The 19,609-nt window shown below is 38.3% G+C and overlaps 1 pseudogene; it reads right to left on the bottom strand.

The window, feature by feature from the left end:
• Positions 1-1,915: 1,915 nt before the first annotated feature.
• LOC112026736 (uncharacterized) lies at positions 1,916-18,943 on the bottom strand (annotated as a pseudogene).
• Between the last annotated feature and the right edge of the window lie 666 nt (positions 18,944-19,609).

The raw sequence follows: 19,609 nt of genomic DNA on the forward strand, positions 1-19,609 counted from the left end.
GTCATTTATGCACCATGCTTTTTTTTTTTTTTTTTTTGAGAACCAATCTTTACAGCTTTACTCTTTAAATTTATTTTGCTTTTTGCCTGTTTTTTGGCTTTGTCTTATCTATTGCTGTTGGTTAGTGTGTGTTGGTGTTGGTGTTGGTGTTGGTGATATTGATTGTCTTTTGGTGTAAATGTATAATGTGTATTGTGATTGTGAAATTTTCTGATTGGCAGGTTGTGATTGGGGGACGGTTTGTGCTTGTCTGTTGAGTGGGATGGGGGTAGATGGGTTGATGGGCACATGGGCCAGGTAGTAAATAATAATTAAAGCAGTGTAATGTGTTGTACATTACATTGCTTTAATTATTATGCTGGATGTATAATGTTTGGTTCTTTTAGTGTAATGTGCACAAGGAACTAAATAATATAACAAATTAAAGTAATATAATTAACGACAAACAAATTAAAGTGATATAGTTTATTGTTACACTAAACAACAATAATTAAAGCAGTATAATTAACCAATACATTATAAAAGACAAATAAATTAAATTATGTTAGGCTAAATAATAATTAATAATTTTATAATTAATGAAACAATAATATAACAAATTATAATTTATAAAAGACAAACAAATTAATGAAACAACTAAACAACAATAATTAATAATTTTATTGTTACTGCAACAGTAGAAAGAAGTTTTTCAGCAATGAAATATATAAAGAATGAACTGCGCAATCGAATGGGAGATCAATGAATGAATGATTGCTTGGTTGTGTATATTGAAAAAAATGTAGCTTGTAGCATTGATAACGAGAATATTATGCAACAATTTCAAAATATGAAAACTCGTAAAAGGCAATTGTAAATTTTATGTATTTGCGTATTTTTTTGATTGTTGTTGTTGTCAATATATAAAATTTTCTTTTTATTGGATTGTGTAATTTATACTTGTTGAGGAACACCTTAAAAAAATTTCCTGGAGTCATCACTGCGGCGCTAGGTCTAGTTGGTTTCCCAGTTGTGCCCCTTTAGAACACATCACTCGTGGCCATAAATAACATGCTAGAGTTGCAAGCACTAGAACATTAATTTATCTTGTAACATAATCATAAGTCACATAGAGCATAGTCAGGGTCTTAACAATGACCAATAGGATTCACACACTGCGGAAACAAGGATTCAATCACTCATTTCCGTAATTGGTCGTAAAACACATGTAGTATGAATCACATGCTACGGTGAAGTTTTATTTTCTAAGTGTGTATATCTTTTCTCTCTATATCATTGTCTAGATCTAACTGTAGTCGCTACATTATTTATAATCAGTAAATGAGGTCTTTTGATGACCTCAAATAAAATTGGAATACACAAAGGAACTATTATATAAGTAATTGAGGATTCAACAATGATAATAGTTTCAAAACAGTGTCTGTTCCTATCAGAGTGAAGATTCTTTACTTTGATCTAGAGCTGGATTACAACCAAAACTTGCAAGTCATTACTGTAATTTCTTCTAAAAACTTGCTCTAAAACGTAACACTCGTTCTGTCCACACCTTAAAAAGATCCTCTTGAAAAAGAAAGTAAAAATTCCCTATGTGATTATATTATTATTATTTTTGTTGATGTGAATTTCTAAGATTTTTAGAGCACCTAACTAATCCCCCGAGTGTGTATTGTCTTCCTTTCTATGCATACCAAATAATTATAAGGAGTAATCTCCTAGGGTGTTGCCTTAAGATCTTGGTTAGGAGATATTAATCCAAGACCTCATGTATCATAAGTATTGAAAACCACTCGATCAATCCCTTGGGATTACCCCATATATGCTATTAGGTTTACCTATGTGATCTCCTCTAAACTGTTATAGATTACCTTAACAATTGACAGGCTACTATATATTTATTCTAAACAACATTGCAATTCTAAGGTTCTGAACTCCTCCGGGTTAACACTGCTGCTGCAACTCTTTGAAGTAGGCCCATCATTCTCTGGATTATGTCTTCAAATGAAGGACGCTGTTCTGGATCACTGCTTGTTTTTAAGTAAATAAAGGTTTAGCTCAACTTGTAGGTTCAATGTAAATATATAATACATAGAAAAAGAAATAGTTGAAAATGAAATTACCTATGCCAACAGTCTTTGATGATGGTTGCCACCTGGGGATCAAGATCTTCTGGCAGGTCTAATCTTCTATTCATGAATCCCACAACTCCAACAACCTATCAAAATGGAAGACAATGGTCATAGAGGAGCTTCATCGGCTAGATAACTTGAATGTGTGTGTTTGAGAGAGAGAGACCTGTAAACCATTTAGGTTGTTCCATGGAATGGATTTTGTCATTAATTCCCACAGGATGACACCAAAACTAAACACATCAGATTTGCTTAGCAAGGAGGAGTTTCATTGTTTCAACATTTTTATAAGATTATCATTTACCACTCAGAATTTTAAAGCTCAGTTTTTGTAAATTACTTTTCATTTGAAGGTTCATTCCTTAGGACTTTAGGGGCCATCCACTGAGGTTGCATTTAATAAATAAAAAATTAAAACAAACAAACAAACAATTGGTGATTTTCAGTGATAAAAGTTAGTTATGCATATGGATACAGAGTTAAAAAGAGATTTTACATTAGAAAATAATAGAAAAGAAAAGAGAGAATACAAATCATTACTGTTCCTCTCCCAGATTTTGCGGTTATAAAGGTTGAGTCCTTTAACCTTGACAGGCCAAAGTCTCCAGCCTGGCAAATTGAATGCCTTGTATAAGCAACTGCTATATGCCCAATCTACTTGAATTATATAAAGCAATTAACCAGCACATATTACCTTGACAATCCAGTTTTTATCGACGAGAAGGTTAGAAGATTTTAGGTCTCTATGTACTATTGGCGGATTTCTGTGATGCGAATAATTCATACCTCTAGCCTGCAGTAACATAATAGATTATGATGGCTCAAATTCAAGTTCAAAAAGAGAGAGAGAGAGAGAGAGAGAGAGAGAGAGAGAGAGAACATACGACATCAAGGGCCATCCTCAGACGCCGTCTAATGTCTAATGCCTGATTGTTCTTGTGAAGTGTTTTGTAAAGGCTCCCTCTGACCATGCAAAACAAAATCTACTTAAAACAGTGGAACATATATTTAGCATTAAAAGAGAAAAACATAGGAGACTATGCAGAATCGCAAATAGTTGGGCTGATTGGATTGAACCCCAGTATGTACACATCACCTAGCATGAAGTATCCCAATTAATAAATGTATCTCAGGCTCGCAAGGCCAATCCATGGGACTTTTAGAAAAATACTCTAAACAAGAAATTTTGAATGACAAAGACATAGGCATGTACTCTTAGCCTTACCAATGAACTTTATTTAGCATGAAAGATGAAAAAAATACAATTCAACATAACAATCAAATACCACATTGTTAGGTGGACTGCATTTAATTTAAGATGTCATTAGTTTAACCACTCCTTAGACAACACTTCCATATCTATTACCTGGGTAGGAACTCTGTGACAATTGAAAGTCGCTCATGTGTATATGTTGCCCCCATAAACAATAGTACATTTGGATGTCTTAGTCTCTTCATTATATCAATCTGAAACACATGCAAATGAGATCCCAGGATAAGGTTCTTCCTTTTGCCACCAAGATTTACAACTTACAAGCAGTTGGCTGAGACTTTAGAGATACCTCTTTTTTGAAGTCAAGTAGAGTTCCCTCACTATATTCATTCCCAAAGTAAACCTTAATGGCAACATCTTATTATGAACACACTTAAAATTATTAATGTCAAGATATTGATTGAATAATCTTGCTTGGAACAGTAAATATCGTAATTTGAGAATTTCAAATTTACCGATCCATTCCAAAGTCCATGATAAACAACAGCATAGAAACCTGTCAGGCAAGAACAGATACATATATTCACATCAAATGTCCAGCAACATTTCTTTTGTACATTCTTAAATTTCCATTTCCTGAATTTGTGCCTAAATCTTCTCATAAAATGTTAAGGGCAGCATAACATAGTTATAAATTAATAGAGTATTAAACTAAAAATGAAAGGAGGACCAACCAATTTTTGGGGAAAAAACATTCGCACAATTAGTTGTAGTAAAATCATTTACTTTCATTATTCTAGTGATAAAAAATGTATCATATATTAATATATCAACTGTCATTGTCATTTAATTTTATTAGTGTGCCTAACTTGAGACAGCCAGAGTAGTTGACAATTCTAAATTTAGTCTTGATCTACTTCTCCATGGGTCAACATCATAATACGATGAATTGGTTTCAATTTTTAATCATAGAACGCAATTTAGATTCAGATAAAAATGAAGAATCTCAAGTATACCTTGGCCAATCTCTTCCCTAAGGTGAAGGTCTTCCCAGCGAATCTCACAATCTACTATAGAGTTTGACTCATTATCCCCTTTGCTTGATGAACTCCCATTGCTACCAATGCTCTCCCTTGAATTTGGGAAATGTTTATCACTTAGTTGTCTTTGCATTTCATGTTCTATTTCCAAGGCTTTCAACTTTGATACTTCTGGTTCCAACTGCTTCACATTGAATTGGTGGCCTAATCTTGGCAATGGGGTCTCCAGGTCTGGATAAACCAAAACACTCACAGCACTCCCTTGAAGAGGCTACAACAGAACTCCTCTCAAAGTCACTTTGTTCTCTCCTAGCTGCAAAGGAAGAATTTTTTCTGTAGGGGCTCTCTCCCTTAGCCTCTGTATCAAGGGTGCAATGGTGTGAAGTTGATGCCTTTGGATCTCTAAAAGAATTAGAATTGTCTGTCACTTTGCTTTCTGAAGAATCAATTGCACCATTTTCTTGTATACTTCCATCATCTTCTTTACCACAGTTCTTATTTCCCTTAATGTGCTGTAGCTTTGCCAAAACCTTGGCTGCCTACAATCACCCAACTAGTCAATATAGAATAAATGTTGACAAAAGCAGATGCTCAGGTGATATCATTTTGAAAAAAATCTGATTTTGACCCCAAACAACTAAGTAGTGGATTAACAAATATGTTATGATTGATACCAAAGAGATGAGCATGTACAGCTATTTCAACCATTATTATAATTCACCAAATCAAAAGTAATAAAGATGTAAAGTAGTAAAAAGGTATACAAATATGGTAATAAAGTAAAAAACCAATGAAGAAATTTTTCAAAGGAAAAATCACCCTGGGATCCAATCTCATAGAAAATTTAGAGATGAAAAAGTTACAATAATCTACTTACAAAATCTTTGTAAAGCTAGACTCTCTATTGTAACCTCAGCAAGCACCCTGCTTGCCTCCCACCATAATGGACCTAAAATTTCTGGAATCCTTCTACGTAAAGTTCCTCCACAATCAAACCTCATCTGTGACAACCTGGAACTCCGATTAGAAACAATAATAACCTACTGTCAAAGAACTAACTCCATGGGTTCAAGGAATCAACGATTTAGGCTTAAGGAGAAATTGTCAGAGACAAAATTAAAAGATCTCATAAGGAGAATCACTTTAGGGAGAGGAATTTAAAACATTTTACACTCAAGAAGGTTCTTTCTCAACGTAATATTGATTCGGTAGCCTCTCTTCTCTCAATTTGTGCAACATGGGTTGGTTTTATATAAGGAATCATTAGGTTAAGTCATAAGATCTTCAAAGTTGGTTTACTCTTTGTTGTAACTTCACTTGAGCTAGTGTCTAGTGAGGATTGAGTGAACTCTAAGGGACAACATAATTGTGCCAAATTCAAATAGTCATATCTCACTCATTTTAAATCCAACTAAGGTTAATTTGTGTTCGTTTTGAAGCCTTGAATGCCTACTTTCCAACAAAAAAAGTTTTACTAAAAAATTCGTTAGTGTAAAAGATATGAGCAAAAGATCAACAACTCATCATCTTTGAGTAGATTAAATTCTTGTCATCTTTGAGCAATTTCTGAACCAGAATCAACCCTAGCACCACTATGTTGATACAATCCAAATATGATATGCTTTGGTACTAGGATTTGACAACACATCAATGAACGCTAACACATTTTTAGTAGGTCAAGACATGACTGAAATCCCCAATGTTTTTAGTGTAACTACTGAAAAAGAAAGGAAAAAAAAAAAAAAAAACAACTCTAAGAAAGTATACACAACACTGCAGTGTACCATGTAACAGAGGTTTGGATACAAATGGAATGTAGAGAGAGATATGCTAGCTAAAAAATAGAGAGTATCAAAGCATTATTCCAATCAAGGAATGGTGTTTTATAAGAGGATCACTTTTGAGAGAGCAAGAAGAGTGAAAAATTAATCCGCACTTTGGTCCATTTCTAGAACCAATTTATTTATTTTTAAATTGGTAAGTTACACATGCATCTAGTGGGTCTTGAGCTTGCAATCTCACCCTATAGCCACACTTAATTATGGGATGAGAAAGTGCCATTTAAACCAAGGCTTGTTGGCCATTTTTGAAACCAATTCCAACCAGTGACTTGAGAAAATTAATACCAACTCATTATACACAGCCAATTGTGGACACATGATTGTATTGGATGAATACAAATCTAGAGTCCCATATTTGAGAGAGTGATACGTAGTGAAAGTATTTTTCAAAAGTCAAAGGTAAGATATATCTTCTCCAAAAATACAGACATAAAAATTGATTCGGAAGTCATTAGAAAAGGGATTTACCAGTGTACTAGTTTTGTCAAATTTAGCATCTTCACTATTTGTTGCAGTATCCTCCTTGTCCATGGGTGCATCACATGCAATTAATGTATCATCTCCATGTCTCCGTGATAAAAATTTTGAGGCCTGATTGGTCCAGCAATACAATTTTTTGAACACACTTTCGAAAACTAGAATTTAATTTGATTACAATGAAAACAACTATAATTACGAAAATAAGAGAAGGAAAAATAATGAAAGGAATTGTTAAAAGTGTAACTCATAAGCACCAGATTGGAAACAGAAGATGCAATCTATGGCACTGGTGCAATTGGTGGACGCTGGTGCCACTGAATCCTTTTCAAGTTTAGCCCCCGAGGTCTAGGTTGGCCATTGACATGATCCTGATGTGTTCTCAGGTTGACTGAACTTATACTATTATATGCGGCTGCATCACTTGAAACAGTGATAAAACTAGCAAGCTCACCATTCTCATATAATGAGCTTTTTGTCACTATCGTCATAAATATTTCACCTGACCTCTTCTTAAAGGGAAATTGACCTGGCCAGGATTGCCCAGTGCTCAAGCTATCCATGATTTTCTTAAGAGGTGCATAATAATCTTCAGCAATAAGAAGTTCAGCAACTTGTTTTCCAAGGACTTCATAGTCCTTCCATCCATAGAGACTTTTAGCAGAATAATTCCTAAAATATAAATTTTCCTTTGAGATAATAGCAATATTTGATAGTACTAACATGCAAAAGAAGTTTTTATGAAAAAGACTTATTGCTTTCCTAATCTTAAGTGGAACCTCTTCATTTCTATGAGAAACACATAGCTACGGATGAGATGGAATATGCATATTACCAGATCCAGAGCATACAGAAAAGATCTTAACAAATTCAAGAGTTTGAGGCCTCTTAATTCAAAAACATGCAGCTTTAAAAATAGTCTAGAAAGAAATGATATGATCTACTTGTGATACAGTGTAGCATTAGACATATCTTATAACAATGTAGGGAAGGAAGGGAATAAGTTATTCTGTGCTTTTTTTTTATATATAGATATGGAATTCCTTTTCCAAGTGTCTCAAACCATAAAAGCTTCAGTATTAGAATTTGGGGCTAGTAGAAGCACGATCAAACGAATAAGAAATATAAATATGCACGTAGCCTAGGCAATGCCAACCAAAATCTAATGTCAACGATATGAATTACAATCTCTCAATCAAACATTAACAATTGAACTCATAGACTCTTACATCCAACACTCATAAGCCTCACAAACATAAACGTAAACATCTCTCACAAACCTCACATGCATGAACCCATAAACCCAAAGCCCTAGTACATACAATATCTCTCTCTATTACACACCACGATATAGAAACACTTAAACTTCTCTTTAGAGAACCTAGCTACTCCATGTTTTTTTAAGTGTCTTCTCCTTTTCTTATGAGGAGGGCCCTTGGATCAAAGTGCACATATAACATTGCTTTAAGAAGTAGATTTTTAACTATAGAGCTTTTGTGATATAAAGTTTCAATTGATAAACTCTTCAATGTTTTGAGTGTTCGGCAAATTACAATGAAAAGTACTTTAAATTTTTGGATTTATAAAGCATAGCAATAGATTGTAGAGCTTTTTCCTTAAAACTCCAAATTTCAGCTTTAATGAACCCCTTAAAGCTTTTTAGCAAAATTGTCATACATTGGGAATTTATGCTAAAAGAGTTTTAAGACTCTTAAAGAACTTTCCCAGTTGTGCTTTAGCAAGCATTATCACACACACTCCAAGCCATCAAACCCATTGCAAGATCGTCTATATATGAGACTTCAAAACTTATTCCTTCGTGGACTAAGAATACCTTACTTAGTGAATTAGGATAGGAATACCAGATTTCTTGCTTAAGAAGGAATAAAACTTTCATCACAAACCAAGAAAACCTAATCCAAGTCAAAATAGGAATTTGGAGCAAATTCTAACAAATCTCCACCTTGATTCAAATTCCATCAACTAATCTTTATTCTTTTTGCAGTAGCTCCACCTTAATCCAATTAATCTTTCCACAACTAAGTTGATTGTTTTTTTCTCATCTAATGATAACCTTGTGCGTGCCTATATCATACCAATTACAAACTTGTATAAATGAATAATATTTTCTTGAACTACATTAAGATCAACCTTGAGATCTAATACTAGTTCCTTGAAATTTGGGGCAAGCATAAATGCATTCACATGAACAAGAAATAAAATCATTCACAGAAAAAAATAATATTTAATGTAGTTTGGTCAACTCCAAGCTTTACATGATTACATCCATGGGCAACACCAATCAAAATCCACTATCAATAATAGGGATTACAATCGCTCTCAATTAAATCTCACAAACCGAACTCATAGACTCTTATGAACAACACTCACAAGTCTCACTAATACAAACATAAACAAATACTCTCCCAAAGACAAACTAACTCTCTCTCTCTCTCGCTCTCTCTCTCTCTCTCTCTCTCTCTCTCTCTCTCTCTCTCTCNGTACTAGACAGAACCAAGGTATTGCATGGTCCTCGGACTCAAACCTATGGGGAAACTAGATACTTACAGAAAAATAGAAGTGGTAGACAGAACCAAGGTATTGCATGGTCCTCGGACCCAAGCCTATGGTAAAACTATTCACACCATTATACCTGGGTACTAGACAGAACCAAGGTATTGCATGGTCCTCGGACTCAAACCTATGGGGAAACTAGATACTTACAGAAAAATAGAAGTGGTAGACAGAACCAAGGTATTGCATGGTCCTCGGACCCAAGCCTATGGTAAAACTATTCACACCATTATACCTGGGTACTAGACAGAACCAAGGTATTGCATGGTCCTCGGACTCAAACCTATGGGGAAACTAGATACTTACAGAAAAATAGAAGTGGTAGACAGAACCAAGGTATTGCATGGTCCTCGGACCCAAGCCTATGGTAAAACTATTCACACCATTATACCTGGGTACTAGACAGAACCAAGGTATTGCATGGTCCTCGGACTCAAACCTATGGGGAAACTAGATACTTACAGAAAAATAGAAGTGGTAGACAGAACCAAGGTATTGCATGGTCCTCGGACCCAAGCCTATGGTAAAACTATTCACACCATTATACCTGGGTACTAGACAGAACCAAGGTATTGCATGGTCCTCGGACTCAAACCTATGGGGAAACTAGATACTTACAGAAAAATAGAAGTGGTAGACAGAACCAAGGTATTGCATGGTCCTCGGACCCAAGCCTATGGTAAAACTATTCACACCATTATACCTGGGTACTAGACAGAACCAAGGTATTGCATGGTCCTCGGACTCAAACCTATGGGGAAACTAGATACTTACAGAAAAATAGAAGTGGTAGACAGAACCAAGGTATTGCATGGTCCTCGGACCCAAGCCTATGGTAAAACTATTCACACCATTATACCTGGGTACTAGACAGAACCAAGGTATTGCATGGTCCTCGGACTCAAACCTATGGGGAAACTAGATACTTACAGAAAAATAGAAGTGGTAGACAGAACCAAGGTATTGCATGGTCCTCGGACCCAAGCCTATGGTAAAACTATTCACACCATTATACCTGGGTACTAGACAGAACCAAGGTATTGCATGGTCCTCGGACTCAAACCTATGGGGAAACTAGATACTTACAGAAAAATAGAAGTGGTAGACAGAACCAAGGTATTGCATGGTCCTCGGACCCAAGCCTATGGTAAAACTATTCACACCATTATACCTGGGTACTAGACAGAACCAAGGTATTGCATGGTCCTCGGACTCAAACCTATGGGGAAACTAGATACTTACAGAAAAATAGAAGTGGTAGACAGAACCAAGGTATTGCATGGTCCTCGGACCCAAGCCTATGGTAAAACTATTCACACCATTATACCTGGGTACTAGACAGAACCAAGGTATTGCATGGTCCTCGGACTCAAACCTATGGGGAAACTAGATACTTACAGAAAAATAGAAGTGGTAGACAGAACCAAGGTATTGCATGGTCCTCGGACCCAAGCCTATGGTAAAACTATTCACACCATTATACCTGGGTACTAGACAGAACCAAGGTATTGCATGGTCCTCGGACTCAAACCTATGGGGAAACTAGATACTTACAGAAAAATAGAAGTGGTAGACAGAACCAAGGTATTGCATGGTCCTCGGACCCAAGCCTATGGTAAAACTATTCACACCATTATACCTGGGTACTAGACAGAACCAAGGTATTGCATGGTCCTCGGACTCAAACCTATGGGGAAACTAGATACTTACAGAAAAATAGAAGTGGTAGACAGAACCAAGGTATTGCATGGTCCTCGGACCCAAGCCTATGGTAAAACTATTCACACCATTATACCTGGGTACTAGACAGAACCAAGGTATTGCATGGTCCTCGGACTCAAACCTATGGGGAAACTAGATACTTACAGAAAAATAGAAGTGGTAGACAGAACCAAGGTATTGCATGGTCCTCGGACCCAAGCCTATGGTAAAACTATTCACACCATTATACCTGGGTACTAGACAGAACCAAGGTATTGCATGGTCCTCGGACTCAAACCTATGGGGAAACTAGATACTTACAGAAAAATAGAAGTGGTAGACAGAACCAAGGTATTGCATGGTCCTCGGACCCAAGCCTATGGTAAAACTATTCACACCATTATACCTGGGTACTAGACAGAACCAAGGTATTGCATGGTCCTCGGACTCAAACCTATGGGGAAACTAGATACTTACAGAAAAATAGAAGTGGTAGACAGAACCAAGGTATTGCATGGTCCTCGGACCCAAGCCTATGGTAAAACTATTCACACCATTATACCTGGGTACTAGACAGAACCAAGGTATTGCATGGTCCTCGGACTCAAACCTATGGGGAAACTAGATACTTACAGAAAAATAGAAGTGGTAGACAGAACCAAGGTATTGCATGGTCCTCGGACCCAAGCCTATGGTAAAACTATTCACACCATTATACCTGGGTACTAGACAGAACCAAGGTATTGCATGGTCCTCGGACTCAAACCTATGGGGAAACTAGATACTTACAGAAAAATAGAAGTGGTAGACAGAACCAAGGTATTGCATGGTCCTCGGACCCAAGCCTATGGTAAAACTATTCACACCATTATACCTGGGTACTAGACAGAACCAAGGTATTGCATGGTCCTCGGACTCAAACCTATGGGGAAACTAGATACTTACAGAAAAATAGAAGTGGTAGACAGAACCAAGGTATTGCATGGTCCTCGGACCCAAGCCTATGGTAAAACTATTCACACCATTATACCTGGGTACTAGACAGAACCAAGGTATTGCATGGTCCTCGGACTCAAACCTATGGGGAAACTAGATACTTACAGAAAAATAGAAGTGGTAGACAGAACCAAGGTATTGCATGGTCCTCGGACCCAAGCCTATGGTAAAACTATTCACACCATTATACCTGGGTACTAGACAGAACCAAGGTATTGCATGGTCCTCGGACTCAAACCTATGGGGAAACTAGATACTTACAGAAAAATAGAAGTGGTAGACAGAACCAAGGTATTGCATGGTCCTCGGACCCAAGCCTATGGTAAAACTATTCACACCATTATACCTGGGTACTAGACAGAACCAAGGTATTGCATGGTCCTCGGACTCAAACCTATGGGGAAACTAGATACTTACAGAAAAATAGAAGTGGTAGACAGAACCAAGGTATTGCATGGTCCTCGGACCCAAGCCTATGGTAAAACTATTCACACCATTATACCTGGGTACTAGACAGAACCAAGGTATTGCATGGTCCTCGGACTCAAACCTATGGGGAAACTAGATACTTACAGAAAAATAGAAGTGGTAGACAGAACCAAGGTATTGCATGGTCCTCGGACCCAAGCCTATGGTAAAACTATTCACACCATTATACCTGGGTACTAGACAGAACCAAGGTATTGCATGGTCCTCGGACTCAAACCTATGGGGAAACTAGATACTTACAGAAAAATAGAAGTGGTAGACAGAACCAAGGTATTGCATGGTCCTCGGACCCAAGCCTATGGTAAAACTATTCACACCATTATACCTGGGTACTAGACAGAACCAAGGTATTGCATGGTCCTCGGACTCAAACCTATGGGGAAACTAGATACTTACAGAAAAATAGAAATGATAGACAGAACCAAGGCATTGCATGGTCCTCGGACCCAAGCTTATGATAAAACTATTCACACCATTATACCTGGGTACTAGACAGAACCAAAGTATTGCATGGTCCTCGGACTCAAACCCATGGGGAAACTAGATACGTACAGAAAAATAGAAGTGGTAGACAGAACTAAGGTATTGCATGGTCCAAGGACTTGAACCTATGGAGAAAATAACTATCTGTAGATAAACCAGAGTGTTACCTAGATCCAAGTTATAATACGGTCCTTAGATTTATATTTGAAGGAGAGCAAGTGATCTCGTGAGACTAACTCCAGAATAGAATACAAATATTGAGCAGAATAGTAGAGTAAAGCAAGTAAAAGAAAATATCCATAGTTGGAAGCAAAGTATTGAGCATTCAGTTCAAACAGAAAATATACAGTCTCCTTACAACGCCACCGAGGCAAGAAATAAAATGAAATAAAAGAGAAAATAAACAGAATTGTCCTATGTCATACGCCAGTCTCCCCAACTCAGTAGGCAAATTAATTCGACAAGCAGATCAAAAGGCTCTAACCAAGGCCTAAGGGCTTTTTCTCGAAGGGTCCGCAGGAGGCCTCGCCACGTCTTGTGGTATTTCTTGACCCTCGGTTCTAACTCCCCCCAACGTTCTCTGAGGTTCAACCTCCTCGGAGGGTTGGTCAGCTGAAGATATATCCTCGGCGGTCTTATTGTGGCTCTTAGTCACTGGTAATGTAGACCCTTCCTCGGGAGCAACGGGGGCAGTCTCGCGAATTGCAATAGGGTAATATACCCTGTCCTCCATCCTAAGGTCAGATGAGGCATCAACCCCTGCTTGGTTGAGGGCTTCATGCTAGGTCTGAGAACAGTAATGCCTGCACACTGCAGGAACTTGAGCCCGAAGGGTGGCTTCAGTCTTAGCCACCCCATCTGTGAAAGCCTTTTCCTCCGCCTGTTCTACAGAGCGCTCGGCGTTTATTTTTGCGAATACCGCCTCATCTTTGGCTCTCACAGCCTCGTCCCTGGCATACTCGGCAATACCTTTCTCATGGATTGCCTCGATCAACTTTTTCTTCAAGTAGGTAATGTCCCCTTTGGCAGTCTGTAGTTGGCCCTCAACGTCTTGCAAGCGATTGGTTTGATCCTCGGCTTGCTTCCTAGCCACGGCTAAGTCGGAGGCAACAGTGTCTCTGGCCTTCGTCATCTTCTCCAGATCCTCGGTCACCTTTTTTAGGTCGGCCTCAGATCTCTTGAGGGTACTAACAGCTTTCAAGAACTTGTCACGCTCTTGCGCTAAGGCACTGCTCTGGCCATCGACCTCTTCGTCTAACCTGAAAAGGGCCTGGATAGCCTGCCAATAAAGACAAGTAACTCCGTAAAGAGAAAGGAGAGTACTAAGCGACAAAGTTCAAATAAAGTAAATAGGTTCCAAAGGACCCACCATGCCTAGATATTTCTTAAGGTCAAGGACAACCTCTGACCCACTCATATTTCTTAGCTCGGCCATGTCAGTGGGAAGAAGAAGAGACTTCTCCAGGGCATCGGCTACGAGAGCCCCCTCAGCTCCTTGAGATTCCCGTATCGATGCGTTATCCATCAGGGGCTGATCATGGAGCATGGCAGCAGGCAGCCAGGCTTGAGCCTCGGACTGCTGGATGATCTTCCTTCCTTTCCGTTGACCATCGAGCTTCAGTTGCTTTGAAGGCCTGCGAAATCTACCCTCCTCGGGAGGGGAATGGGATTTGCTCCCATCCATCGGCTCCTTACCCTTGGAAAGTCTCCTCCTTTTTGGGTCATGAGACTCGGTCTGAGGGTCTGATACTACGGGGACAGAGGATGACTTGGTTTGCACAGTTAAAATCTAGGGCGGAGGTGTTGGGGGCTGAGGCTGCGACTCTTCCGGTGCACCCTTCTTGGAACCGCCTTCAAGCAGGCCGAGAAGATTAGTTTGGGGCTGTCTTTTTAAACCCATCTCAGCCTGAGTATCGACTCCTAGGGATCGAAGATCGGCTTCGGACAGATGAGGGTCTCCTAGATCACCAGAGGGATCCTCGAACTGATCAGCTAGGTTGAACACACTATATTCGTCCTCAGAAGAGCTCAGTTCAACCACCTCCCCTGCCTTCTTAGATAGTCCTTCCTCGGCCACCGTTACTTATTGGGATGAGGAGGGACCTGCTAGCAGAATAACTTCAGGTATGTGAGACCCCTCGAAAAATGCAAAACCGTCCTCCACCACGGTAATCTGCGTATGCCGAGGATCACGAGCTCTAATTACGTGCTTCGGGACTAGGAATGATTTCTGAGCTGGGTCGCACCCGAGGATTTTGTGAGCAGCTCTGACCTGGTTATCAGTTTCGTTCAGGAAAAGTTCTGACCTAAGAACGGTTTCCAAATCCGCTTTGTTAACCAGGCGGAAATGCCTAAGGTAATTAAGAGTCACTGGCCTCATAGGGATTCTCATCCCTCCTTCTACGAAAGCAACTATCGGGATCACGACTTCACCCTCTCTTCTCTTAATGTACCACTCCCCTTCTTCACAGTATTTCAAACTCACATTATTGGGTATCCCATAGTCAAAAATGAATTTGCTCATCATCTCGTCGGACTCAACCAACTTCTTAAACTTACCCATCCCCCAAGGACGACTAAAGATTCCAGAAGAAGAAAAGAAAGAATAGAGTCAAGGAAAATTTGGGGTCACCGGAAGAAGAAGACTTACAGAAATATGACGATTCTCTTCAGGTAGTGTGCAAGTTGAACTAGATTCAAATCATACGCATCAATGGTTATAAGTGCGAAAATGAGGAAACCAGGCGGTTCAAACAGGTACTTATATTCCTCCTTAGGTTCCCCAAATGTAACCGCCTGCCCATAAAAGCAGGAGATCCCCACCGAACGATTACCATCACACCGTTAAAAGTGGGAAACGTGGTGCCGCCAAAATTTAATGTGGGCACATACTGAGTCTTGAGACGCCAAAACATACATCAGGCAGTCGAAAAGCCGCCAGCATTAGCACGAACCGAAGTGGGCCGATTCATCTAGAAGGCCTGTGGATGTCAAAACCCTCCTCCCCGTTCGAGGGAACGTACAGCAGAGTTTTGAGAGGCTATTGTGGGGCCCGTGGGCCTGATAGCCTCAGCCCATTGTGTAGTAGGCCCAAGGCCCGCGCCGAGGAAGGATAACCATCCAAGGCTAAATTAGGGAGAGACTCTTTTTTGGACCCATGCCGAGGACCTCTTCGTCCTCGGCATACTAAGGATAATTTTGGGAAGGGACAAGCCCAGAGCAAGCTGTCACCTCCCCACTTAATGCATTCACCTAACCCCTCTAGCCGTATTAATGGGGATGCAACCCCTTAGCAGGGCAACGTTGATCAGTGTGAACCACTGGAGTGTTGATAAGGCCTCTGATATGACGGGCGGTCAGAAGAAAGGCGAATGGATGATCAACAGATGGAAGAACGAGATAGGACAATGAAGACTATATAAAGAGGAGCTAGTAAAGTTAAGAAAGAAAAAAAAGAGAAAAAAGAAGAGAGAGGGCTCCTCGGCCACGGGCCGAGGAGCATCCCCCAGTTGAAAATGGTCCTAAGTATTTTCTAATAAAAGAAGCAAGTTCATGTTCGCGGAACGCCGGCCAGCGCCTAAACCTTCGATCCACTCTCTAAAAATTTATTGTTTGGGCTTGTTGGGCTGAAAACCCATTCATACTCTGGGTCCAATCCAAATTAAGTCCCTACAAACCCAATCCATGTTCTTCTAAGAGTTTTCTCGTCTCATTATGTGGAAAGGCCCTTGGGCCAAAGCAACTAAACCCTTTGCAACATTGTCCCTATATAAAGTTTCAATTCCTATTCTTTGTTAGACTAGGAATACCTTCCTTAGTGGACAAAGAATATCAAATTACTTCTTTAACAAGGAATGAAAAAGAATATCAAATTACTTCTTTAACAAGGAATGAAATTTCTTTTAACATTAAGAAAACCCAAACCAATTCAAAATAATATTTTAAGGCAATTTTTAGCCTAACAAAACTCTCATGATTAACACATGTAAGAAAGAAGTATCTTTTGTGCGCAAGTTTGATCTTAACAAATCATTTATCACGACAAATTTATGTAAACATTAGTTAAATATATATATATATATATTGGACAACTTGCACTTCCCCTTAATTATGATGCAATTGCAATTTCACCCCTAAACTTACACTCCTCTATTTTGAAATTGAAGGCCACATTGTAATTACACCATAATTAAAGAGGGAGTGCAATTGACTTAATTTTTTTACAAATTAATTAGTTACCATAAACTTGTGGGTAAGATTGGTCAGTGGAGATTGGAATAAAATATGTTAAAATATAAAATAAAAAAACAAGATTATTATTGAATCTCTGTATTGTGATTTAGATCCTTTACCTTTATTTACATATGAGACAAGGATATTAGAGATTAGAGAATGACAAGACATTAGGCATGAACAATTGAATTATCTTATGAATCTTATCACTGTGATGAAGACCCTGTACCTTTTGTTGACCTATGAGATAAGCATATAATAAGATGTACAACAAGAGGTCTAGCATATTAGGCATAACCAGATGAGGGTCAAGTTATTTAAACTTGCCTTGAGACTTAAGCCTAGTTAGACTTTGAACTATGTTCTATATATTGTTGATTGAGTTCCTCAATTTGTTTCTACGATGCATGATAATTTGACTGCACGTTGAGAAAGGTAGTTGAAAAGGATTCCCGGTTAACAGCTAGCATGAGTTTATTATCCATCCTCATTGATCTTCAAATGTAGAAGCATATACACTAGAAGGCAAACAAGGATTAAAGGGCTTCATTAATTAAAAGTAGAAACATTGGAACCATTGCACCATTGATTGATGTACGTCTGTTGGTGCTCAATAAATCAAACTTGTTAATGCTAGCTACACTAACCAATGAAGCAGTCCCCTATCATTGTATATGTTAATATGTTATTAATAGTAATGCAGATTGATATGATATTTTCATTCCAATGAGCAAGTAAGGATGCTAATTGAAGAACCCTGGATTTCCCATTTCTCTTTTGTTAGGCAAGATTTGAAACTAAGATCTAATTCCGGACCTCACTCTGCCTCAACAACTTTCTTGAATTTGAAAAGTGGAACAACTCCAGATTAATTCTCAATATGTTTTGTCCACAACATGAAAGAATATGACACACATCAGCTAGCCTTCACAACTTGCATTAAAATTCCTATCCCAACTCTTATTTTGATAATGAAAAAACTAGAAAATTGTAGTCCTAAAAATGAAGATATGCTTGTGTGAACTTTTGTGCAAACATCTTCACACTTTGATAGAAAAATTAATATCTCTCACCAAAGTACACTACCTTCCTATTCAAACATCTACTTCTTATATATTAATTACTTCATTTACCTATAATACTTCAACTTTCATCTGATCCAATTTAACATAAAGCTCACTCTTTTCCGTGACCTTTTACCTTCACATTAATTAAACCACATCAAACATTCTATTCCTACATAACTGTTCCATAAACCACAACAATACAGTCCCAGTATAACTTACAACCAAACATGGTCAACCAATAAATAAAGTTCATGAACAGACAAACTTTCATGAAATCTCTTTGCATACAAAAAACTCATATATATACATACATACTAGTATATGATCTCCCCAGAAGAAGCTTTGCACACGTGAACAACACGACCCATGTTCTCCAACACACTTCTGTATGGCCCCTCAGCCCCAAAGAACCCAAGGAAGCAACCCCACCTCGAATCTGAGTCTAAGCCCACCATATCATCACCCACTTGTTTGTTCTTTGTTATCTTATTTTCTTGAACTGCCTTATTAAACTGTTCCCTCAGCCTCTTGTGACTCACCTCCAAACTCTGGAACCGATCCCCCAGAGCTTGGTACATAGCCGTTTATGATTTATCTCCAGCCATGGAGGTCCCCTGAGACTTGCCGGAGAAAGCTTGCGCAATGCGCGTAGTTGTGGTGGTCAATGGTGGTCTACAATATTAATAGTTTATTAGTTCAAGCTGGTGGTAATGCTGGCTTTTGTATTTATATTAGTATTTAGTATTATATTTTTGTGTGTTTTATACCTTTTTTTTTTTATTCTTATTTAATTTTGTTTTTAAAATATTATATGCGTGGGACTTAAGTTGTTGCCACGTGTCACTGGCGATCAGGGGAAGCTATCAGGTACAGATAGGTGTTGGGTTAACGATATATGATGGCGAACGGGGACAGAGGATTTTGCAGCTTTCAGCATTTCTAATGTTTTGTTGTCAGTTGTTTGAACAGGGTTTGCTATTGGTTGTTGGTTGACGAAACTGAATGGGTTTTTTGTCTTGATTTATTCCAAATTTGCCCCTGCCGCCATTAGTATCAATTATTAAAAAAACAAAGAAAAAAAGAAAAAAAAAAGCAAGTGGGATGGGTTAGGTTGCTTTACACGACTCAACCTACAATATGATATTCAATTAGAGAAATGATATGTCTAAAACATTTTTACAACAAATTCTAAGTGGCAGGTTGTTACTGGTTGTTATTGTTGGGGCAAAAAAGTAATCTTAGTGTTAGTTTCAAATTTGAACCAATGACAACTAATCACTTGTGATTTGTTGTAAAAATATTGTAAAATTGTTGTAGACGTAGTATCTCTCATTCAATTATATTTTACAACTTGCAGATGTGCTGACGT

This window comes from Quercus suber, unplaced genomic scaffold, assembly GCF_002906115.3.
Source record: "Quercus suber isolate HL8 unplaced genomic scaffold, Cork oak 2.0 scaffold_468, whole genome shotgun sequence".
Classification (NCBI taxonomy): domain Eukaryota; kingdom Viridiplantae; phylum Streptophyta; class Magnoliopsida; order Fagales; family Fagaceae; genus Quercus; species Quercus suber.